Genomic DNA, 27,059 nt, shown 5'->3' on the forward strand with positions numbered 1-27,059 from the left:
AAAACAGCAGAATCAAAGAACCAGTAAGGCTTCCATGCCATGTCAAAAAGAAGGGAACTCAGCCCTTCCAGAAGGCCAGGCACTTTCCTAGCCACCCAGGGCATCTAAAACAAATCAGCAAGGAAAAAAGGCCAGTTATTGTGGGATTTCCTTATTTGTGTGTTTGTTTGTTTGTCTTAATAATTCTCTTCTCTAAGCACAGGGCTCCTCATCTGTGAAAACAAAGAAGTTAGCAAAAGCATTCTCTGTGGGTCACTGAACCTGGGTCACTTGTGGAATTCTGAAAGTTCACTCAGAAACAGGGGAGCCCTGAGTACCAGCCCCCAATAAACCAGGGCATTGTTTCAGGCTGTAGAAAGAGAAGGAGATAAGTGAGATGTAAACTTAGCTGGTGGATAGTAATGGAATCAACAACTGTCATGATGAGGCACTACACTGGCTTCTCCTATAAAACTAGAAAGCCAAGGCCTAGGACCTTCAGGGTAGAAACACAAATGGTGCCTTTTGACTGGGGCAGACATCTAGTTGGTCTGCTCTTGTGGAGACACCATATCCTGAGCCATCCTAGAGGAACCACTGCACTCAGAGCAGCAGGATTTCAGGATCCCAGAGGCAGCCTGAGGACCAGGAGTTCTTCCACCCAAGAGCTTAGGATCACAGGGTCACAGAGACATCTGGACTCTGAGGAGTTCTCAAAGAAGCAAGATAACTGGAAAGACAGACTCCAGTCAGAGAAAGTGAGTGCAGATAGCACTAGCATTAACCAGATGGCAAAAGACAAGCAAAAGAAAATATGCAACAGGAACCAGTTACTTGTCATCATCAGAACCCAGTTCTCCCACCATAGCAAGCCCTAGACAACCGATCATACCAGAAAAACAGGATTCAAAATTAAAATTACTTCTCATGATGATGATAGAGGATTTTAAGAAGGACATAAGTAACTCCCTTAAAGAAGTGCAAAAGAACACAGGTAAACAAGTAGAAGCCCTTAAAGAGGAAACACAAAAATCCCTAAAGAATTGCAAGAAAACACAAACAAACAGATAAAGAATTAAACAAAACCAACCAGAATCTAAAAATAGAAGTAGAAACAATAAAGAAATCTCAAATAGAGACTACCTGGAGATAGAAAACCAAGGAAAGAGATCAGGAGTCATAGACTCAAGTATCACCAACAGAATACAAGAGATAGAAGAGAGAATCTCATATGTAGACGATATCATGAAAAACATTGACACAACTGTCAAGGAAACTGCAAAATGCAAAAAGCTCCTAACCCAAAACATTCAGGAAATCTAGGACACACTGAGAAGACCAAACCTAAGGATAATAGGTATAGATGAGAGTGAAAATTCCCAACTTAAAGGGCCAGTAACATCTTCAAAAAATTATAGAGGAAAACCTCCCTAACCTAAAGAATGAGATGCCCATAAACATATAAGAAGCCTACCGAATGTCAAATAGACCAGACCAGAAAAGAAATACTCCCATGACAAAATAATCAAAACATCAAATGTACAAAACAAATAAATAATAATAAAAGCAATAATGGAAAAAGGTCAAGTAACACATAAACAGAGACCTATAAGAATTACACAGGAATTCTCATCAGATACTATAAAATTCAGAGGCTCCTGGACTGATATCATACGGACCCTAAGAAAACACAAATGTCAGCCCAGACTACTATACCCAAAAAAAACTCTCAATCACTATAGATGGAGAAACCAAGATATTCCATGACAAAACCAAATTTGCACAATATCTTCCCACAAAACAAGCACTTCAAAGGATAATTGATGGAAAATGCCAGCACAGGAAGGAAACTACAACCTAGAAAAAGCAAGGAAGTAATCTTCCAACAACCCCAAAAGAAGATAGCTACACTAACATAATCCAACTTTTAATAACAAAAATAACAAAAAGGCACAATCATTTTTATTTAATATCTCTTAACATCAATGGACTCAATTTTCCAATAAAAAGACGTAGACTATCAGACTGGAAACACAAACAGGACCCATAATTTTGCTACATACAGGAAATGCATCTCAGTGACAAAGACAGACACTATGTCTTAGTAAAAGGATGGAACACAATTTTCCAAGCAAATGGACTGAACAAACAAGCTGGAGTACCCATTCTAACATCAAATAAAATCGACTTTCAACTTAAAGCTATCAAAAAAGATAAAGAACGACACTTCATACTCATCAAAGGAAAAATCTACAAAGTTGAACTCTCAATTCTGAACATCTATACTCCAAATGCAAGGGCACCCACAAACATAAAAGAAACTTTACTAAAGCTCAAAACACACATTGCACTTCACACAATAATAGTGGGGGATTTCAACACCCCACTCTCAGCAATGGACAGATCATGGAAACAGAAACTAAACAGAGACACAGTGAAATTAACAGAAGTTATGTACCAAATGGATTTGACAGATATCTATAGAACTTTTCATCCTAAAACAAAAGAATATACCTTTTTCTCAGCACCTCATGGTATCTTTTCCAAAATTGACCACAAAATTGGTCACAAAATAGGTCTCATCAGATATGAAAAGATTGAAATAATACCTTGCATCCTATCAGATCACCACGAACTAAGGCTGGTCTTTAATAAAGACAAAACCAATGAAAAACACACATACATGTAGAAACTGAGCAATGCTCTAATCAACAATGACTTGGTCAAGGAAGAAATAAGAAAAGAAATTAAAGACTTTTTAGAATTTAATGAAAATGATAACACATCATACCAAAACATGTGGGACTCCATGAAATCAGTGCTAAGAGGAAAACTCATACCTCTAAGTGTCTACAAAAAGAAACTGGATAGAGCACACATTAACAACTTGACAACACATCTAAAAGCTCTAGAAAAAAAAGAAGCAAATACACCCAAGAGGAGTAGAAGGTAGGAAATATTCAAACTCAGGGCTGAAATCAACCAAGTAGAAAGAGAAAGAACTATACAAAATGTCAACAAAACCAGGAGCTGGTTCTTTGAGAAAATCAACAAGATAGATAAACCATTAGCCAGAGTAACTGGAGGGCACAGAGACAGTATCCAAATTAATAAAATCTGAACTTAAAAGTGAAACATAACAACAGAAACTGAGGAAATTAAAAAAATCATCAGATCTTACTAAAAATGCCTATATTCAACAAAACTGGAAAATTTGGATGAAATGGACAATTTTCTAGACAGATACCAGGTACCAAAGTTAAATCAGGAGCAAATAAACTATCTAAACAGTCCCCCAACCCCTAAAGAAATGGCAGCAGTCTTTAACAGTTTCCCCACCAAAAAAAAGCCCAGGACCAGATGGTTTTAGTGCAGAATTCTATCAGACCTTTAAGGAAGACCTAATACCAATTCTCATCAAACTATTCCACAAAATAGAAACAGAAGAAACACTTCCCAATTTGTTCTATGAAGCTGCAATTACACTCATGACTAAACCTCATAAAGATGCAACAAAGAAAAAGAACTTCAGTCCAACCTCCCTTATGAATATCGATGCAGAAATACTCAATAAAATTCTTGCAAACCGAATCCAAGAACACATCAAAATAATCATCCATCATGATCAAGTAGGCTGTATCCCAGGAATGCAGGGATGGTTCAATATACAGAAATGTATCAATGTGATCTACTATATAAGAAACTTTAAAAAAAAAACCCAAATGATCATCTCACTAGACACTGAGAAAGCATTTGACAAAATTCAACATCCCTTCATGGTAAAAGTCTTGGAAAGATCAACAATTCAAGGCCCATGCCTAAACATTGTAAAAGCAATATACAGCAAACTGGTAGCCAACATCAAACTAAATGGAGAGAAACTTGAAGCAATCCCACTAAAATCAGGGGCAGACAAGGCTGTCCACTCTCTCCCTACCTATTCAATATAGTACTGGAAGTCATGGCCAGAGCAATTAGACAACAAAAAGAAGTCAAAGGGATACAAATATGAAAGGAAGAAGTCAAAATACCACTATTTGCAGATGACATGATAGCATACTTAAGTGACCCTAAAACTTCCACTAGAGAACCCCTAAACCTGATAAGCAACCTTACCAAAGTTGATGGTTATAAAATCAACTCAAACAAATCAGTAGCCTTCCTCTACTTGAAAGATAAACAAGCTGAAAAAGAAATTAGGGAAATGACACCCTTCACAATAGTCACAAATAATATAAAATATTTTGGCCTGAATCTAGCCAAGCAAGTGAAAGATCTACATGACAAGAACTTCAAGTCTCTAAAGAAAGAAATCAAAGATCTCAGAAGATGGAAAGATCTCCCATGCTCATGGATTGGCAGGATTAATATAGTAAAAATGGCCTTCTTGCCAAAAGCAATTTATAGATTCAATACAATTCCGATTCAAATCCCGACCCAATTCTTCACAGAGTTAGAAAAGGAAATTCTCAAATTCATATGGAATAACAAAAAACCCAGGATAGTAAAAACTATTCTCAATAAACTTCTGGAGGAATCATCATCCCTGACCTCAAGCTGTACTACAGAGCAATAGTGATAAAAACTGCATGGTATTGTTAGAGAGACAGGGAGGAAGATCAATGGAATAGAATTGAAGACCCAGAAATGAACCTATATACCTATGGTCACTTGATCTTTGACAAAGGAGCTAAAACTGTCCAGTGGAAAAAGGACAGCATTTTCAACAAATGGTGCTGGTTCAACTGGAGGACAACATGAAAAAATGCAAATTGATCCAGTCTTATCTCTTTGTACAAAGCTAAGTCCAAGTGTATAAAGGACCTCCACATAAAACCAGATACACTGAAACTAATAGAAGAGAAGGTGGGGAAGAGCCTCGAATACTTGGGCACAGGGGAAAGTTTCCTGAACAGAACAACAATGGCTTATGCTCTAAGATCAAGAATTGACAAATGGGACGTCATAAAATTGCAAAGTTTCTGTAAGGCAAAGGACACTGTCAGTAGGACAAAATGGCAGCCAACAGATTGGGAAAAGATCTTTACCAATCCCACATCTGATAGAGGGCTAATATCCAATGTATACAAAGAACTCAATAAATTAGACAGAACACAACCAAATAGCCATATTAAAAAATGGGGTATAGAGCTAAACAAAGAATTCTCAACTGTGGAATCTCATAGACCACATGAAGCTCTTGAAGAAGGAAGACCAAGTGTGGGTGCTTCGGTTCTTCTTAGAAGGAGTAACAAAATACTCAAGGGAGCAAATATGGAGACAAAGTGTGTAGCAGAAACTGAAGGAGGGGCCATCTGAGGACCATTCCACCTGGGTTCCATCCCATGTGCAGTCACCAAAGGTAGATGCTGATGTAGATGTCAGGAAGTGCATGCTGACAGGAGCCTGATATGGCTGTGTCCTTAGAGGTCTGCCAGAGCTTGACATATTCAGAGGCAGATGCTAAGCGCTAACCATTTAACTGATCATGTGGTTCCCAACGAACAAGTTAGAGTAAAGACTGAAGGAGCCAAAAGGGTTTGCAGCTCCATGAGGAGAGCAACAACACAAACCATCCAGAGCTCCCAGGGTCTAAACTACCAGCCTGGGAGCACACAGGGAGGGACCCATGGCTCCAGCCGTATATGTAAGGGAGGATGGCCCTGTTGGGCATAGGTGGGAGAGGAGATCCTTGGTCCCATGAAGGAATTAAGGCTGGGGAGGTGGGAGTGGGTGGGGGCACATCCTCATAGAAGCAGGAGGAGGGGTGATGTAATGGGGGTTCTGGATGGGGGTGGGGGAGATGGGGGAAGAGGATGACATCTGAAATGTAAATAAAATTTTCAATATAAAAAAAAGAAAAAAATGAATAAAGCACAAATTGAAACCAAAGAAGGAATTAACATACCACATGATAGTGGCCACAAGGAAATAATCTTGCTGCAATGAAAGTAGATGACCACCAAGCCAGGTGACAGGGCTGTATGCGAGAAGAGCATGAACAACTGGTTCTTCATTTTTCTGGTTACCTTTAGCCGTCGACCTGATACAACCTAGAATTATGTTGGAAACAAATTTCAACTGAGGAATTGCCTAGATGAGGTTGGCCCATGGGCATGCTTGTAAGAAATTACCTTCATTGTTAATTGATTTAGGAGAGTCCTGCCAACTGTGGGAAACGTGATCCTAAACCAGCTTAGCGGAAGACTGTCTGTCAGCCATTAATCCACATCTTCCATGATCCACAGCATGGAAAAATACTGTGTCTCACGTTCTTTGGGTGTAAGTGAGGCTCATGGTCAGAAGTAGCACTATGTGGAATTACAAGCACATCTACCTTCAAGTTCCTGCTTTGATACACTCTGATCTGGAATTGAAAGCCAAACAAATTTTCTCACCAAATGTTGTTCTTGGTCAGAGTGTTTTATCCCAGCAACAAAACTGAAAGATGAGATTCCATTCATTGCAAATACCAGCCTCAGCAGATATACCTCACCAGCAGGATCTGGGACTGGATTTGGGGCATTTCTTAGTTTCCATGTTGTTGCACTGCCCCAAGCTTGAGCTCACATCTCAGTTCTCAGGATCTCTAACACCAGAGACTCTCAGGAGAAGGCATGCATACTCTGTATGTAAAATGATTTTAAGAGTACACAATGATTTTCTAATTGTATGCTTATTTTATCCTCCTCTATGACTGACAGTTGTCCATTTATGATTAAATAATGTATATATGCTGGAGAAAAGAAAAAAAGATGTGCATCAATTTAAATAATATTCAAGCAAAATTATCAAAAGTTATATGCAATAGCAATCTACCTGGGAACATTGCCCAGCACATTCATAAGAAAGTGTGATGTCAGCTGCAGAGTAAGTGCTGCCTCACTGACAGTATGAAGAGAAAGGGGAAAAAGAAGGCTGAACTATATGATACCATACAAAACATGGATTCTATAGTGTGTGAACTTCTGAGGGCTGCTGTTTGGTTGGCTTGTGAAAGATTCATGTTGATCTTCTGCTTGTACTCTCCAGATCCTGTTCAAGGTTTCTCTTTACATCTAGAAGATCCTTCAGGTTCAGATCATTCACCAAACCACTGATGAGGTGACGGCAAGGGCTCCCTTTTCAGACTAAGACCTTCCACAGAAGGATTAACAAAGAGACTGCTGGACCCTCTGCACTGTTGACAGTGTGACATAAAAGAAAAACACTCTGTCCCATCTTACTCCTTTCTTCCCTCATCACCACTTCATTGTTTAAGACTGAAGACATAAATCCAGTTAGATGAGGTTTTAACCTCTGTATTCAAAACATCTTCCAAGGCAGTGACATTTCTGCTACAAACCCACCAGGCAAGGACAGTAACCTGGTTCACTGCCAGGATAAAACTTAAGACTCAGTAAATATTTAATGTTGTCAATGAAACCACTACCTTGAACTCTGATCTTTCATTCAACTAGCTTCCTGCAAAAGGTGACCAGTACCAGACCAGGAGAATAAAGTCACAAGAAAGCAGGGACAGGTTAATCTATGGAAACTTGCAAGGATTTGTTTGGCAATGTGTGTTAAAGAGCTCTATCCCTCAGCTGAATAGATTCATCTACTGCTATTCCTATAGTTAACTTAGAAATAGGGGCACATAATATTCCTCTATCAACTCTATCTTCTCTGTTATTTTATTTCTAAGGATCCTACATACAAAGAGAACATAGGGCACACAACTCTCAAAAGAACAGAAAATAAAACTGGAACTATAATAATCTGAACTTGGTTGAGCCCTCTTTTTCTCTGTTAGACATTTTATAGCCTGGTGCAAGTCTCTTCAACTCCTAGTTTTCCACTGTGAAGCCAGGGAGTAGAATTCTGAATGGTTCCTCAACTGAAAGTCTACAGGTTCTATACAGTTTTTTTTTCCTAAAATAAAACTAGTAAGCTCAGATGCAAAATGTGGAACATGTTAAACACACAATTTTATATTGTAAGGAAGGAGTCCATAACTCTTACAATGATTTCCAAGTGTCTGTAATCATTGTTCTAGAAAACTTGTAAGGCTACTTCCTATTGTTTTGTTATGGTATAGCCAGAATTTCAGAAGGTGTGAATTGGACTGATTGAAAGATGGGTGTAGAAATTGCTGTTCTTGACTGAAAAAGAAATAAGGGAAATGACACCCTTCACAATAGTCGGAAATAATATAAAATACCTTGGTGTGAATCTAACCAAGCAAGTGAGAGACCTGTATGACAAGAACTTCAAGTCCCTGAAGAAAGAAATCGAAGAGGATCTCAGAAGATGGAAAAATCTCCCATGCTCATGGATTGGCAGGATTAATATAATAAAAATGGCCATCTTGCCAAAAGCAATCTACAGGTTCAATGCAATCCCCATTAAAATCCCAACTCAATTCTTCACTGAGTTAGAAAAGGAAATTCTCAAATTCATATGGAATAACAAAAAACCCAGGAGAGCGAAAACTATTCTCAACAATAAAAGAACTTCTGGAGGAATCACCATCCCTGACCTCAAGCTGTACTACAGAGCAATAGTGATAAAAACTACTTGGTATTGGTACAGAGACAGGCAGGAAGATCAATGGAATAGAATTGAAGACCCAGAAATGAACCCACACACCTATGGGCACTTGATCTTTGACAAAGGAGCTAAAACTATCCAGTGGAAAAAGGACAGCATTTTCAAAAAATGGTGCTGGTTCAACTGGAAGACAACTTGTAGAAGAATGAAAATTGATCCATTCTTATCTACTTGTACAAAGCTCAAGTCTAAGTGGTTAAAGGACCTCCACATAAAACCAGATACACTGAAACTAATAGAAGAGAAGGTGGGGAAGAGCCTCGAATATTTGGGCACAGGGGAAAAGTTCCTGAACAGAACACCAATGGCATATGCTCTAAGATCAAGAATTGACAAATGGGACTTCATAAAATTGCAAAGTTTCTGTAAGGCAAAGGACACTGTCAATAGGACAAAATGACAACCAACAAATTGGGAAAAGATCTTTACCAATCCTACATCTGACAGAGGGCTAATATCCAATACATACAAAGAACTCAAGAAATGAGACTCCAGACAACCAAATAACTCTATTAAAAAATGGGGTATAGAGCTTAACAAAGAATTTTCAATGGAGGAAACTCGAATGGCCGAGAAGCACCTAAAGAAATGTTCAGTATCCTTAGTCATCAGGGAAATGCAAATCAAAACAACCCTGAGATTCCATCTCACACCAGTCAGAATGGCTAAGATTAAAAACTCAGGTGATAGTAGATGCTGGTGAGGGTGTGGAGAAAGAGGAACACTTCTCCATTGTTGGTGGGACTGCAAGATGATGCAACCACTTTGGAAATCAGTGTGGTGATTCCTCATAAAATTGGACATAGCATTACCTGAGGATCCAGCTATACCACTCCTGGGCATATATCCAGAAGATGCTCAAACATATAACAAGGACATGTGCTCAACTATGTTCATAGCAGCCTTATTTATAATAGCCAGGAGCTGGAAAGAACCCAGATGTCCTTCAACTGAGGAATGGATTCAAAAACTGTGGTATATTTACACAAAGGAGTATTACTCAGCTATTAAAAACAATGAATTCGAGAGTTTCCTAGGTAAATGGATGGAACTAGAAATTATCATCCTGAGTGAAGTAAGCCAATCACAAAAGAACACATGTGGTATTCACTCACTGATTATTGGATATTAGCCTAGAACCTTGAAATGCCCAAGATGTAACTCACAGGCCACATGAAGCTCATAAAGAAGGAAGACCAAGTGGGGGTGATTCGGTCCTTCTTAGAAGGAGCAACAAAGTACTCAAGGGAGCAAATATGGAGACAAAGTGAGGGACAGAAACTGAAGGAGAGGCCGTCTGAAGACCATTCCACCTGAGTATCCATCTCATGTGCAGTCACCAAAGGTAGATGCTGATGTAGAAGTCAGGAAGTGCATGCTGATAAGAGCCTGATATGGATGTCTCCTCAGAGGTCTTCAAGAGTCTGACATATTCAGAGGCAGATGCTCACAACTAGCCATTGAACTGATAATGGGGTTCCCAATGGAGGAGTTAGAGTGAAGGTCATTGGAGCTGAAAGGGTTTGTGGCCCCATGAGGAGAGCAACAATACCAACCAACCACAGCTCTCAGGGTCTAAACCACCAGCCTGGGAGCACTTAGGGAGGGATACAGGGCTTCAGCTGAATATGTAAGAGTGGAGGGCCCTGCTTGACATAGGTGGAAGAGGAGATCCTTGACTTTGTGAAGGCTGGATGCCCCAGGGGGTGGGAATTTTGAGGGTGGGGAGGTGGGAGGGGGTAGGCAAGGGTTTATATCCACAGAGAAGAAGGAGTGGGGGTGAGGGAATAGAGGGTTCCTGGATGGGTGGTGGATGGGGTAAGGGGACAGCATATGAAATGTAAATAAAACATCCAATAAAAAAAAAGAAATTGCTGTTCTTGAAATTTTTTTAGTGTTGCTGAGTACACCTGAGTTCTTCGCCGTTGCCCACATTCACTATAGGATACTCATATGCTTAAGAAAGATCCATTTCCACAGAAAACTGGGTCCCTGTATAAAAGATGCAAGACATATTGCCTTTGTTTTATGAAGTCATAAAAATCTTGAATGCTCAACAACTAGATCTGTATAACTCTCAATGCAGTTTGTTTCAATTAGCTTTGATTAAAAGAAAACCCCTTAAGGAAACATACCATAAGGAAACATTTATAGAGTGACTGACATCATTTGTTGATAGACAGAGGCTTCTGAAAATGATGATTTTGATGGCCCTCTTTAGGTACAGAGTTCAAAACCCTGAACAGTGACTGGAGATGGGCTGAGAAGCAAATATGAAGTGATATGCTGATGAGATGTGCCAACTGAAAACTCAAACCTGGGCTGGAGATGTATCTCAGTAGGAGAGTGCTTGACGGATGTGCAGAGGCCCCAGGTTCAATCTTTAGAACATGAAGAAAATTCTAAAACTAGAATATTTATTCATTAGTAAAATCCCTTGGAGAATCAGCATGGCCATTTTGTACACTGAGCCCCTACTTCCTTGTTAGCACAGAACTGGGGAAAGGAGCCTTGGGAAGAGCCTCTCATCTGTTCAAATCTTCAAATCTAGGTAGTTCTTAACGAAGGAGAACTGACATCCTCAGAAACAAGACGGTTAAATAGCAGCAGCTTCATATAGCTTAGCCTAATATATATCATACAGCAGATGTCCTAACCACTTTGGCATGATAAGGTATCTGTGACTCACCATTCTTTGGCAGAAATCATCAAGGCTCTGGAGGACAAGACAAAGAATGGTTTATTCACTGTCAAGTTCAGATCATTCTTTATGAATAAAACTATGTCAAAAATATAGAAATGTTCAAATTCCAGGACATATCTTAAGTCATGCAAAAAAAATTACATTTCTTTCAGAAGCTTCACAAATTTCTATACAGAGCCTAATTTGCATAAAGACTGATAATAGAGACATTGACGTGTTATTCTGATAATTATCAGAATATTTATCATATATAATATATTAGTGTATAAAATATATTAGAATACAAAATATTCTTATAATATTCTGGCAGGTTGATCTAATAGAGAGAATTCTTTAAACAAGTGGGCAGTGACAAATAACCAGCAGAATTATTTGCCTGCAGTTAAAGTCACAATGCCAGTGGCTGCATCTTTGAAGTTGTTGGATCATGATACTAACTCTTTTTTTTTCATTAATTTATTTATTCATTTTACATCCTGAGTGCATCTTTCTTCCCTCTTCTCCTCCAAGTCCTACCCTCCCTTTGCCTTCCCCATTTCTCCCTCCCCTTCTCCTCAGAGAGGGGAACCCCACCACCACTGAGTACCAACTTCCCTTGGCACATTAAGTCTCATCAGGAATAAAAGCATCTTTCCCACTGAGGCCAGACAAGGCAGTCCAGTTATAGGAACAGGATTCATAGGTAGGCAGCACAGTCAGGGTAAACCCTCACTCTAATTTGGGGGTTGGGCTCATGAAGATCAAGCTGCACATCTGCTACATATGCATGGGTCTAGGTCCAGGAACTGAATGCTCTTTGGCTGGTGTTTCAGTCTCTGAACTCCCATGGGCCCAGGTTAGTTGGCTCTGTAGGTCTTCTCATGGTGTCCTTAACACCTCTAGCTCCCTCAATGATTCCCCCAACTCTTCTACAAGACTCCCTGAGTTCTGTCTAATATTTAATGTAGGTTAATGTAGGTCTCTTCATCTGTTTAAATCAACTGCTGAGTGAATCCTCTCAGATGGCAGTTGTGCTAGGCTCCTGTCTGCAAGCATAGCAGAATATGACTAATAATACCAAGGGCTGGTTCTCTCCCATAGGATGGGTCTTAAGTTGTGCCACCTGAGACCAGTACTAGCTCAGGAAATGGAGCCTAAAGTGGCCACCTTCTTTTGCCAGATAGAACTTCCAGAGGAGGGAGGGGGACACCCATCTACCCACAAAACCATTGATTCAAAGTTTGCCCTGCCTACAAGATGTGCAGGGATAAAGATGAAGCAGAGATTGAAGGAATGGCCAACAATTGACTAGTCCAAGGACAATAACTTTTACAGGAACCTAAAATACCAGGCCTGGCAACAGAGTGTGACATACCTGCTAGTGCTGCTGGGCTCTGCTTCTGCAGAGCAGCAATGCAGTGCTGTTCAGCTCTGACTTTGCTGTTTCTAGTGGCAGTGCCCAGGGAAACTGAGTAGGGAGCCGATACCCAGTTGGGGTGAACAGTGAAGTGGACAGCCTCTACCTGCATGAACACAATTCTCCTCTTTTAATTGAAAATAGATTTTTTTTTGCATAGAATATATTGAGTACAGTTCGCCTCCACCAGCTCTTCCCAGCTCTTACCCACTTACCTAAATCCACACCCTTTCTTCCTTCATCTCAATAGAAAACAGACATCTTTTTTAAAAGAAAAAAGAATAAGAATAATAAAATATGATAAAAACCCAAGTAGAGCAAAACAAATGAACAGAAAAAAAAGGCCAAAGAAAAAGCACAAGAAACACATACAAACACAGGCTCAATCATTTGCACATACAGAAATCCCATAAACACACAATCAACATCTACAATATAAAGCAAAGTGCTTGTAGGGAGAAAGAAAGAGAGAGAGAGAGAGAGAGAGAGAGAGAGAGAGAGAGAGAGAGAGAAAGGAAGGGAGGGAGGGAGAGAGATGGAGGGAGGGGAGAAGGGAGGGAGGAAGAAAGAAAAAAAGAAAGAAGGAAGGAAGGAAGGAAAGACGGAAGGAAGGAAAGAAGGAAGGAAGGAAGGAGGGAATGAAGGAAAGAAGGAAGGAAAGAAAGAAGGAAGGAAAGAAACATCTGAAATAAAATATTATGAGAGAAGATTACCTCTCACTTTGTGTTGGCCATCGACTGCTGGGCATGGGGCCTGTGCTTGGTTTGTATACCCAGTGAGAATATGTTAGAAAAAACTACTTTTTTCTTTTCAGAGAAGTTATCAGTTGGACATAGCTTTTGGGTGACAGATGGATTTTAATTTTGTTTGTTTGTTTGTTGCTGTTTTTTCTTTTTACTGTGATGTGAGAGGAAAGGTAAGAGAAATGGAGACTGGAGACCCAGGTTAATGAAACAGGAGATGCCTATCTGGAGAGTACTGAGAACAGGACTGTTTGGCTGGAAATGAAGGTCAGGTCTTATAAAATCCAACTCAGGTCATAGGGGAGAAGGTTTTGGATGCTGTTGAAGGTCCTGCAATTTTTTTCTATCAGTGAACCCACTGATAGGAAAGACTGATATGATAATGCATGACCTCTCTTGTGTGGTCACTGGCTGACCTCAGTTTCTGTTAGTCTGAATGATAGGATGCATGAATACTAAATAGAAAGGGGAATTTAGAGCTAATAGAGACCCAATTCTACACCTAGTGTGCATTGAAATGAGAAAGGAAAAAAAACAAATAATGAATAAGAAAAGAAAGTAAGGAAGAAGAGAAGAAAGGAGGAGAAAGACAAAACTTGTTTTTATGCCTCTAACAGATAAATCTAAAGCTAATTGTGTCATGAGCACTACAAAACTCTCTGGGCATCTGAAAAATACCTTATTGTCTTGGAGCTTGAAAATAGCCTGAATGAGTTGATGTATGCCATGAAATTTTAACTTTCTGTTTTTAAAGAACAGTTATAGTAGCTGAGACCACAAAACTAAGTGTTTAAATAGTACAGGCAAACAGGAAGGAAAATCCAGAAACATAGCAACAAAACATACAAAAAGAATACACAAAGTTTATACATTTAAGTAAGTGTCCTTACTATGGTCCAATTGAGCCATAAGAGCATGCTGGTTATAGAGGTGCATGGTAGTAAAGCAGAAATTCTACCCTGTAACACCTTAGGTTTCTGTAGCCTGTGTAACTTGTCAATAACCTCCACATATGGGTTGTCACTTAATACTGTGAAAATACTTGAAGTCAACACCACAGGTTTTATTCTCATCCAGGAATCAGAAGCTCTTTGTGGATAAGGACTGCCCTAAGTTATCTCAGGGTAAGCTAATGAGGCAATCTGACCTCTAATTCAATGTTATTTCCAATGTAAAATTGTTTCTTCCACCTTAGATATGAAACACAGTCAGGAAATCTATAGAAATAAAATCTTCTCTTTTATTTTGTACCAGTACAAGATGATCTTATTTCTAATGAAAATGTTGTCCCTGGTTTAAGAACTGCAGTTCTATCTTGCCAGATGAACCAGAATATGAGATTATACTATTGTTTTCAGTTGTCATGAGACAACCTTTTATATAGAGTTTACATTTCTCCTAGGTAAAGAATGGAATTAGATTATCATTCTTAGAGGAACTAAGAGAATGGTTCCTTTTTCTCTGTGTTCTGGGCTTGGAAGATGCCTCATTGGGCAAAGTGCCTGATGTCAGTTCAAGCTCTTGGATTCATATGGTGAAAGGAGAAAACTTAACATCTGTAAGTTGTCCTTTGACCAACATACACACTCATAATGGCATGTCCCTCCTTACAAATTAGATAAATAAATATAATTTTTAAATTTTTCTGTGCTCTGTGGATTGGGCAAGGAGCTGTGTACTTAATTTTGAAGCAAGAATCCCTTGGTTACAGAAGGCAGTAAATGCACAGAAATCCTGCCTATGCCTTCTAGAGATTAATGTAAGAGAAGCATGACCAAAACAAGTACCATTTATTACATTTATGTATATGTGTATATAAATATATATACATATATGTATATATAATATAGTATACATACATTGTATATGAATAGATATTTATTTATTTATTTATTTAATTGTAACCAAAAAAGGGTGGGGTCTGGTATTATTAATAAAATTCTGGGGCTTTTTGTCAGTCTGTATACCAGAGGCTATCCCTGGAGATCTCTGGCCCTACCTGATAAAAGGGTTAAAATGAAGGGGAAAGTATATGATCAGGGAGGGGAAGTACCTCTACCATCTTCATCTCACCTGCTGCTGCTGCTAGAGCTGCTGCTGCTCCAAGACATTACACTGGCTGTGCTGAGCTGGAGGAGGGCTGGTAAGTGAAGTGCAGGGGAGCTTCTGGTGGAGAATACTTTGGAAGAACTTTCTCTTCCCAGGCAGTGTTACAGCTCTTGTGACAGATGCTCTCAGACAACAGAGTAATTCTCACACACACCTATTTCTTCTGGATAGGATCTTATATACAGTTTTGGGGTGGGTTAGGTCTGACAGCAGATATTTCCTATTGGCTTGGCCTAAGATGCCTCATCTACACGAGAAGGGACTTGTGGGTACAGCCTCTAAGTGACTGATGGTCACAGTTCTCTCTATCGGGGGCATGTGGCTACATTACAGGAACCCAAAGTTAGGAGCAAGCAAAGCTCCTACTGTCCCTTCTGGATCTCTGGGGGTTCAAGCTATAACTCAGCCTTAACAGGCTTCCTCTCATGGTTCAACATCCCACAATTTTCAAGTCAACTAACTTTACCCCAAGTCAAACCTGGAATAAGGAACAATATAAATTTAAAGCAATATTAGTTTGCTCCCAAATCATCAACTTGCCCATTCATTATATTACAAGACTTCAGATTATGTGCTTTACTGTTCATGTTGTACAAGATGAGAGCTGTTTTCAGCCTGCTTGAACTGTTCTCAAGATAGGGCAGAGACTGTAGGAGGACAGACTGAGAGAAGGGTTGATTGGGCAAGAACTAGCCTCTTACATTTGAATCAATGTGAAATTTACTATTAGTGCAAAATTGTAAACCATAGAAGTCGAAAGCATCTCAGAAGGTCATGTGACTGCTACATTAATGTTCACTGAAAATCTAACATGAGGTAGCCAGTACAGTAGAAACTGGAGATGAACAGGTAATGATGCAAACCCTTATGCTCAAATAATGCCCCCCAAAACAGCAGTCAGCAGAAACAACTGTGTCAGGGAGGGGGTGTACAGAGTGGGAATGACAAGATGGGTAAAAGGACTCAGGAAGACTCCCCAGAAAAAGCAGTTGTCCACCCTGTGTCTTCACAGTATTCCCTCTTTGTTAGGAGCCTCCTTCTTTCTAGCTAGTTATTGGACAAAAGAGTATTTAACAAATGAAGTTACGTGGGAATAAAGTCGAAAAGAAAGAGATATTTGAGAAAAGATATGAACTAAAAAAAAATCACATGGGAGGCTTGAGGGCTGGTGAGTGATTCAATATGAAATGGGGGCTATCTTCATTCAGATCTACACACACACTAACTCATTTTCTCATTAAAAAAAAGAGAGATCCAAGTCATTGGCTCTAATTTCCTACCAATCAATCATTTATAATACAACAACAGAAAAGAGTGTATTGAATATTGTCCAGCAGATATGTGAGAACCTATTTGCTCTTATTGCCTAATAAAAGTTAAGTAAGACCTGAGAAGAAAGGTACAGTTCACATGGTGTGCTTTGTCATAAAGAAAACAAAAAAAAATGTCTCAAACTTGACTTAATTTTTTTTTTAAACCAGGCATCAAGCCAATAAGGTCCAAGGTTACAGAAAAAAAAAACTCAATGAAATGAAATTCACTTTCATTGTTTTTCTCCATAGTTACTTTGAATTACAAATAAAGATTACTACAAAACTGTTATAAGATGAAAAGTCAAAAGCAAGGTGGAAAGGAACTGATAAGTCTCCTATGTGTCTAAGGAAGCAGGAAAGGCTAAAAAGATATTCTAATTATGATTAAAATAAAGGCCAGTTCAGTTAAACAGTCACATCTGGCTCTTACTGATATCAGTCAGCATAATGGAAATAATAAGGCAGTGAGTTTGCTAGCATTACTGATGAATATTAGATGTACTTCCTTTGCGAGTCAGATTTAAAATGTCAAAGAGATCAATTTAAGTGATTAGAATTAATAAAGTAATTAAGAAATAGGAGCAGCATGAGAGGGTAATGTCCAATAACTAGCTAGAAAGAACGAGGCTCCTAACAAAGAGGGAATTAAATAAAGGTCTGTTGGAGAACATCTATCAGTAGGATAGGGTCTGTTAAGGCAGTCCAGTTAATGTACATCAAAGACACTGGCTTAAAAATAAAACTGGAAAACGAGACACAGTTTTGAGTGTTTCATGCCCTGTGCCTTATCTAGGAGCCTGAAAAAAAGCAAGGTCAGAAGAAGGCTGCAGAAAGGGGGGGAAAAAAGCAATATTGTCCATGGGAAGGGCTACTGGTGTGCTGTGGGGGCCCTGGTTTTATCCTGTGCCTTCTAGAGATAAGTCAATAAACCAGAATTGGACCCTTCTTCAATTGTAAGATTAGACAATTGAACTTCATGACCTTTATGGGCACTTGTATCTCTAAAATTTGCACTATTTGTATCCCATAATAATTACAACTTCATTCAAAAATTGTTATTAAACCTGAGACTGAACACCTGGGCATGAGCAAGGAGTAAGCATAGTACCACTTATGAGATCAAGCAATTTCCTCAAGTTCATTGTCCTCATGGAAATGTTTCCTGTAAACCCAAACTTAAAAACCCCAGTACTGTGTTAAACTAAAAAGCATCTCTGCTATCTAAGCACTGGGGGATTCAAAAGTAGTTGCCTATTAACTTGTGCTAGAAGGGGAAAGCAAAAAAGCAGGCTCCTGCTAGGACTTCAATTACCACACCATACACTCAGCCCTAAATACTCACCTGAATGCACACATAGACATAGGCACACACACTCGTGTTGAGGATGAGTTCTAATGCTTTGAATAAATCCAACCCCCAAAATCAGTAATCTGTATGTCCAAACACACAAGGTTTTTGTCACCAATTGGATTTTGATAGATCAACAATGAGCCAATAGCCAATGGCTAGACTGAGGGAGACCTTTGAATTTCTGTGGGCTAGGAACTGGAAGGGAAGACAAGGAGAGATTGTCTTGATGGGGAAGAAGAAGTACCAGACATAAAAGCCACACAGGCCACTTCCCAATTGTCTGGGGTAGCAGAGATGAAATATAGATTTTAAAAGATGCTAACTCAGGAATATCAGAGGAAAATGATTGCTACCACTGGGGATGATTAGAAATGCCAAACCATTAAGCTAGTCATGGTATATCAAAATTAACTGATGTGCATACCTTTGTTGCATTTGTGAATCCAGAGGCTCTGGTAGGTGGCTGAAAGCACAACCCACCAGGAACACAAAGCAGTTAACTAACTACCACAACACACACACACACACACACACACACACACACACACACATACACACATCTCCAAAATGCTTCAAAATCCATGAATGTTTCTAGGCATTCTAGTTTGATTAGAATTTTGACAGACCAACTTTGTTAAGAAAAGTTTATGTTTTTCCAGATAAAAAAGCAAGGTGTGCAAGTTGGAGGTAGAAAGTAACTCAACTGCTACTACTACTGCTACTACTACTACTACTAACGCTACTACTCTCTTACTCACTGACACACACAAACACACACATACATACACATATGCACACAGTGACACAGACACACATAAATACACACATGCACACACACAGAGGTACACACATACCTGTGCACACATGCACACAAACTCAGACACACACATGTATACACACATGCCTATACATGCATGTGCTCACACACACAGACACACATATATGCACATGCACACACAAACATACACACATATACATACACACCAGTGAAAACAGTTTGTAAGTAATCCCTGAATGAAAGTATTTTTTAGGTTTTATTTTTGTTTTGTTTTAACAAAGTTGTTTATGTGAAGAAAGGAGACATATTAGGGCAGTACATGGAAATGGTTACATTAAACCTGAGTTAATACACTCCTCAGGATATCTGCATTAGGCTAACATCTTTCTACATAGCCCTGATACTTGGCAAAAAGTAGAGAGTAAAAATTTGAATCTAGCCTTTAGATCTGTGACCTTGGGCATTCCTGTTCTTGAGACTCAATTTTCTTGCTTACAACATGAGGATGTTGATGACCTGTAAAATCTTTCCAATTTTAGATAAAGATGATAAAAAGTTCATCTGGTAAGAGCCTCAAGGTATACAGGCTTTGCCGACATTTTCAAGCTTGGAGGTCAACAGTGTTGGTGGCAATATTGGTATGGAAGCACATCCAATAATACTTGGTCAACATGAAGTTTCCAACATCATGTTTATTAGTTAGAGGACACTGTCAATCATAGTCAAAACCCCAAAGACTTTGACAACATCCACAAATGAAAATAGTTTCAATTGTAATAACCAGACATGGCTGGGGACACAGGAAATGAAAAGGAGTTCCTGCAACTGCAACTAACATACTAAGTAGCGAACAGGGCTACTTCTAAACACTGGTGTCAAGGACACTGCCACACCAAAGAATTCTGTCCCTAGATTTACTAGCAGCAAAGTGGAGCTCTGTGAATACAATGGATGGGTAGTGATGAAACAGGTGGGCAACCTTTACCAGATTAGGGCATGTAGAGGTTAAGGTTAGGCTTCCTGTGACAACTCTCAGGTTCCTCCAGAGCCATTGCATGGATGCTTCTACCCTTCAAATCCTGGTCATGAGAAATTTAGCTCTTCCCACATATTACATTTCTTGAAGGAAAGGTGAGACTTAAACTGCTGTCTTCCAGTGAACAACCTTTATGCTAAATCCAGATGGCAGAAAGGACTATCTCAGCCTTTACTAGAGATACTCAAACACAGCTACCTTGGCTAGTGTATGACTCTATGATTCCTTAAACTGTTTTGAACATACATGTTACCAAAGAGGGTGGCTTAATCATGACATTTTTATTGATGTATATAACATATTTTGATCATAAACTCTTCCTCTCCTCATTCTGACTCTTTACCTCTTCTTGAATCTCTGAGGCTATCACACCTTTGTCATTTTATGTAATGTTATTTAATGTTAGCTTAATAAAGTAATTTGTAGAGAAGAGCAATTAGAAGAAACATGTAATAAGGGACAGAGGCAGTAAATGTCTTTTCCTTTCTTCATCATGCATCTGGCTTATGCTCAATTTTATTTTGTAGGAATGCAAACACGACTACCTCTTTCTTCAAGTCAGATTTCATCTGGAAGTCTCAAGACCACTCAGAAGTATTAAGTCAAGAGGCTTCCTCCTGTTGGCCATACCCTTAACAAGCCACCCCTTGTCTCAGCTCTGTTCATTGAACAGTTGCACTCTCAGAGCCTTCCTATTTCACCAGGAGATGGAATCCAGAGGCTCCAGATAACCCTTTGTCTAGCAGGGGGCCAGACAAAACCTAGTTGGGTTCTTATTTAGTTGGGTTCCTCATCATTATCACAAATTACAAACCTTGCATCTGGTTTTTCCAGCATCAGACATCTGACTCAAATTAATACTTGACTTTGAAATTCTTGACATCTTTAGTCACTTTCTCAAGTGACTAAATACTGATGCAATAGTTCAGTTTTCTATCACCTAATTTCTTCTGGAATGTTCTGTAACCCCAAAGTTCCAGTTGTTTACTAATAACTGTTTAGAAGTCACAAGAAAATGATTTCTATAACATGTTAATCCTGTCTTACATCCTTCCATATCAGTTATAACTGTTGTATATACAAACTCACTGTAAACTCTCCAGTTTTGGCTTTAGAATCTTACAGATTGCTGCAAGGTCTATTCATTTCATAGAGTCTTTAAAAACATACCGGGCAACCTATGCAGCAAAGACCGTAAAGACAGATTTACTGGGTTCAGCTCTTACTTCATTTCTTTGTGTTTCAGTTTTATCATCTTAAAAATCAAAATAAATGTATCTACCTCACATGGATTATTATAATAATTAAATTGATTGACATAAATAAGTAAATATAAATATATAAATAAATGCTCTAGCACAAAATAAGCATGACAATGTTGCCTGTTGATATAATAATATTTAAGATGATAAACCAAAACCTGGATGCCAGACAAACCCTTGAGTATTATTGATGCTGTTCAATGAGGAAAAGGAAACCAAAAAACAAAGGCCTGAGTAACATGTTGTCATCTGTTATGCATGGCGAAGGGGAAGAATTTTAAATTTATTTACACACTTGATCCAAACAGCATCTCTTACCACATAGCCATGTCAGAGAGAATAACTAATGAAGACAGCAGTTGGCCATATGTTGAGCAGAACCATGAATAGCTTCTTAAGGGTTGACATGGATGAATATGATTACTTTCTGAAGGTCAGCTGGAAAAAAATCCAATTAGAGTCAGTTCCTGAAAATGCAATATTATTTATTAAGGTTTGTTTTAGTTTTTCTTTCTGAAAGATTTTTTATTGATTATTTTATTTATTGACATTTTCTTTTTTTAAAATGTAATACTATTTATTTAACTTCAAAAACAGTTTAGCACTTCAAACATACAAAAAAAATAACAGAGTGTTGCAAGTTGCATTTAGGTACAGAGGATTCTCGAACTTCCATTGATGCAGTAGTTCTTTGCTTTGTTGACAATGAAGAGTTCTACAGTTTCTTTAAAAAATTTAAAATCTACTGCACTTAACCAAAGAAAAAAAACTCCAAACACTTCTCATGCCAGCTGACCCCTCCCCACTTTTCCACAACTAAAGATGTCAGCAGAATGCTATGACACTATATACAAAAAACAATACAGCCTGAAGCTCACCACAATACCAACAGGTCCAGCCTGAGCTACGGCTGCCTCTAAAAGGCATATTCCCCTCCACACCAAACAAGGAACATCAAAAATATGTCTGGGTTGTTTTGTTCTCTTTACAAACTATAGATATGTACAGTTGAAAACTCAGGATTTCTAGCCAATAACCATATATTTAACACTACCTTACAAGTTGAGAACAAAATGTCAGAAATATCTTCAAATGTCGTGTCACTCCAACAGCAAAGTGCACTGAGGAGGACTCGAGAGTGCCTTTTCATTTTTAAAATGTTTGGAGCTATGTACAACTTTGATCCAGTTTCAGGACGCTCCAGACACCCACAGCCACTTTATGTAAATCACTGACACTTTGAGAAACTACAATATGATTGTGACCAAATTTTGTAACTAAACCCAACAAGGGCAATAGACATGACTCAAATAAGAGATGTGTCAATCACAGCGCTCTCCTACTCTAAGGTATTCACAAGGAGACAGAGTTTTATTCCTCCTCCTCCTCCTCCTCCTCCTCCTCCTCCTCCTCCTCCTCCTTCTCCTCCTCCTCCTCTTCCTCCCCCTCTTCCTCTTCCACATTTTTCCAGGCAACTTTAGCAGGACCTTTGGCACCATCAAACTTCCCTTTAGACTTAGAGTTAGCAACATCCTTCTCATACTTCTCCTTCAGCTTTGCTACCTTGGTAATGTAAGGCTGCTTTCACTGTCACTTAAGCTATTCCACAACTCACCCAGCTTTTTTGGCCACGTCTCCACTGGAAATGCCAGGGTTTTTGGATTTGATGTTGGGGCGGAATTCGGAGCAGAATAAGAAAAATCCAGACTGAAGTCTTTTGGAGCATTTAGGTCCTTCTTATTCTTGCTTCCTTTAGCTGGCCCATATTTTCTCATCTCCTGATCATAATATACGTTATCTGCCTTTGCCATTTCATCATACTTTGATTTCTCTTGCTAGACATTGTCTTTCACCTCTCAGAGCTCTTCTTGGGAAACTCCCCCAAATTGACTGGAACCCCTGGATTTTTCCTCTTATGTTCTTCCCTGCATGTCTGCACGAAGAAGGGGTAAGCAGACATCTTTCCCTTTGGTTTCTTGGGATCACCTTCAGCCATCCTGACTGTAGTATCATTTACTGACACTTCAAATGTTCTCCCCCTTTCCAGTTTCCCCTCCACAAAACCTCTGTCCCCTCCCCCTGCCTCTATGAGGGTGCTCGGCCACCAGCCCAACCACTCCTGCCTCAGTGCCCTAGCATTCCCCTACCCTGGGTCAGTGAGCCTCCACAGGACCAAGGGGCTCCCCTTATATTGATGTTCGACAAGGCCATCCTCTGCTACATATTGAGCTGGAGCCATGGGTCCCCCTATGTGTACTCTTTGATTAGTGGTTTAATCCCTAGGAGGTTTGGGGGGTCTGGTTGGTTTATATTGTTGTTCTTCCTATGGGGTTGCTAACCCCTTCAGGTCCTTTAGTCTTTGCCCTAACTTCTTCATTAGAGTCCCTGAGCTCAGTCCTATAGTTGGCTGTGTGCATCAGCATCAGTCTTGGTCAGGCTCTGGCAGAGCCTCTCAGGAAACAGCTATAGCAGGCTACTGTCAGCAAGGATCAGCAATAGTGTGCGGGTTTGGTGTCTGCAGATGGGATGGATCTCTAGCTGGGGCAGTCTGTAGATGGCCTTTCCTTCAGTCTCTGCTCCACTCTTTGCCCTGCATTTCCTTTTGACAGGAGAAATTCTGGATTAATACTTTTGATGTAGGTGGGTGGCCCCATCCCTCAACCAAGGATTCTATCTACTGGATATGGTCTCTACAGGTTCTCTCTAATATCCTCCCTATTGGGTCCTGGGAACTTCTTAGGCCCCTGTCATCTGGGACTTTCCAGTGGCTACCCCTTGTTCCCCCTCACTCATTGCTATTCTCTTCTTTTCAAATTCTCCCCATCTCCTCCCATATCTGAACTGCCCCCCCTTTTTCTTTTCCCCTCCTCTCTCCCTCCCAGATCCCTCTCTCCCTCTACTTCCCAAGATTATTTTCTTCTCTCTTCTGAGTAGGACTATAGCATCTACACTTTGGTGTAGTCTTCTTTCTTGGGATTCATTATGAGTTCATTCTTGAGTTGTATTATGGGTTTTCTGAGCTTGTTTTTGGCTACTATCCACTTATCAGTGAGTACATACCATGTGTGTTCTTTCGTGACTTGGTTACCTCATTTAGGATGATGTTTTCTAGCTCCTTCCATTTGTCTGTGAATTTCATGAAGTCATTGTTTAACAGACAAGTAATACTCCATTGTGTAAATGTACCACATTGTCTGTATCCATTCTTCTGTTGAGGGACATCTGGGTTCTTTCCAGCTTCTGGCTGTTATAAATAAGGCTACTATGAATATAGAGGAGCATGTGTCCTTATTATATGTTGGAGCATCTTTTAGATATATGTCCAGTATAGCTAGCTCCTCAGGTAGAACTATTTCCAATTTTCTGAGAAACTGCCAGACTTATTTTTCAGAGTGGTTGTACCAGCTTGCAATTCTACCAACAATGAAGGAGCCTTTTTCCACATCCTCACCAGCATCTGCTGTCATCTCAGATTTTGATTTTAGCCATTCTGACTGGTGTAAGGTGGAATCTCCGGGTTGTTTTGATTAGCATTTCCCTGATAACTAAATATGTTGAACATTTCTTTAAGTGCTTCTCAGACATTTAAGACTCCTCAGCTGAGAATTCTCTGCTTAGCTCTGTACCCCATTTTTAATAGGGTTATTTGATTCTCTGGAGTCTAACTTCTTGAGTTCTGTGTATATTTTGGATGTTAGCCCTCTATTGGATGTAGAGTTGATAAAGATCTTTTCCCAATCTATGGGTTGCCATTCTGTCCTGTTGACAGTGTCTTTTGCCTTACAGAAGCTTTTCAATCTTATGAGGTCCCATTTGTCAATTCTTGACCTTAGAACATAAACCACTGATGTTCTGTTCAGGAAATTTTCCCCTGTGCCAATGTGTTCGAGGTTCTTTCCCACTTTCTCTTCTATCAGTTTCAGTGTATCTGGTTTTATGTGGAGGTCCTTTAACCACTTAGACTTGAGCTTTGTACAAGGAGATAAGAATGGATCAATTTGCATTCTTCTGCATGCCAACTGCCAGTTCAACCACTAACATTTGTTGAAAGTGCTGTCTTTTTTTTCACTGGATGGTTTTAGTTTTTTTGTCAAAGATCAAAGGTGACCAAAGGTGTGTGGATTCATTTTTGGGTCTTCAATTCTTTTCCATTGATCTACTTGCCTGTCTCTGTACCAATATCATGCTGTTTTTATCACTATTGCTCTGTATTACAACTTTAGGTCAGAGATGGTGATTCCCCCAAAAGTTCTTTTATTGTTGAGAATTGTTGCATGTAATATTAAAAAACAAACAATCCACACTATCATCTCCCTGCCCCCATGGTTAACCTCATGCTGCAGTCCAGGGAACTTCCTGGTCTGCCGAACTTCCTATTGTTCTCTTGCCACAGAACCAGCACACATTCTCAATCATCTGCTGCTTGTGGTTAGCTGTCACAAATCCCTGTACCCCAGTGAAACCAAAACTCTAGAGGCTTGTAATTTATCAGTCAGATTTATAAAAATAAATTCTCAACTCACAAAATGTCTACACAATGAACTCAGAGCCAATTGATAAAAGCAGCCCACCTATATTGAACAAACTGTCCTATATTATTCTATTGCTTCTATGATATTCATACTGTGAATAGTTACTTGTGACTATTTCAAGCTACATGGATCTGATTTAACCTCTTCCTCCTTCTCTGTCCTCTGTCTTCTCCATCCCCCTCTGTCCTGTCTCTAAAATTCTTAGCCTGCCTTCTTTTTCCACTGCCCAGTCACAGGCTCTAGTCTTATCTTTTGTCTGTCCTCACCTGCATATAGACAGCAATCCACAGAGAACGTTTTGTGCTAGCCTGATTTTTTGTTATTCCAGATAAATTTCAGAATTGCCCTTCCTATGTCTGTGAAGAATTGAGTTTGAATTTTGATGAGAATTGCATGAATCAGTAGATTGATTTTGATAAGTTGGACATTTTTATTATTTAGTCTTGTGAGCATGGGAGATCTTTCCATCTTCTGAGGTCTTCTTCAATTTCTTTCTTGAAAAACTTGAAGTTCTTGTCATACACATCTTTCACTTGCTTGGATAGTGTTGTAGTAATTACTTAATGTGATCCCTGGTTCATCCAACTATCTAAGCTGTGGTGGCTCTGCCTAGCTCAGCTCCATGTTCTGTGGCCAAAGGCTATGTGCGCACAGCAGCTAGCAGCAGCTAGAAATGACCAGCCAGAAACACCAGCCCTGCCACCCATAAGACACTAGCAAGGGAGATGGCTCTGCAAATCTTCCACACTGTCTCCGCAAGCCAGAGCATTGCCCAGGCCATTCGACTATCCATGCAATCTGAGTAAGAGAATGAGACTCTAATTCTTATAGATTAATGACAGGCTTTATATGTTTGGTAATGATTAATAACAAGATGCCTATACAAAGAGAGTTGTATCCTGAAAGCTGACTTAATTATAAGTTGTTCCCCAAGACTGTTCTCCATACCTGTGTGGTTCTCCATCCTCCTACATCTCTGCTCTCTCAAGCTCCTCCTCTTCCTTTTCCTCTTCCTCTCCTAACTCCTCCCACCTTAGCTCCTCCTACAGGATAGCATCACACTAAAATATCTATTATTTGTTACTATTGTAAAGGATGTCATTCCCCTAAATATCAGCCCAATTATCCTTTGAGTAGAGGAAGGCTACAGATTTGTTTGAGTTAATTTTTTTTCCAGCCACTTTGCTGAACTTGTTTATCAGGTGTAGGAGTTCTCTGGTGGAATTTTGAGGGTCACTTATGTATACTATCATATCAGCCACAA

General features: G+C 39.4%; 1 pseudogene; it reads right to left on the reverse strand.

Annotated features, from left to right (window-relative positions):
• Nucleotides 1-22,667: 22,667 nt before the first annotated feature.
• LOC114637719 lies at nt 22,668-23,259 on the reverse strand (annotated as a pseudogene).
• Between the last annotated feature and the right edge of the window lie 3,800 nt (nt 23,260-27,059).

This window comes from Grammomys surdaster, unplaced genomic scaffold, assembly GCF_004785775.1.
Source record: "Grammomys surdaster isolate TR1022 unplaced genomic scaffold, NIH_TR_1.0 125372, whole genome shotgun sequence".
In the NCBI taxonomy this organism is placed as follows: Eukaryota; Metazoa; Chordata; class Mammalia; order Rodentia; family Muridae; genus Grammomys; species Grammomys surdaster.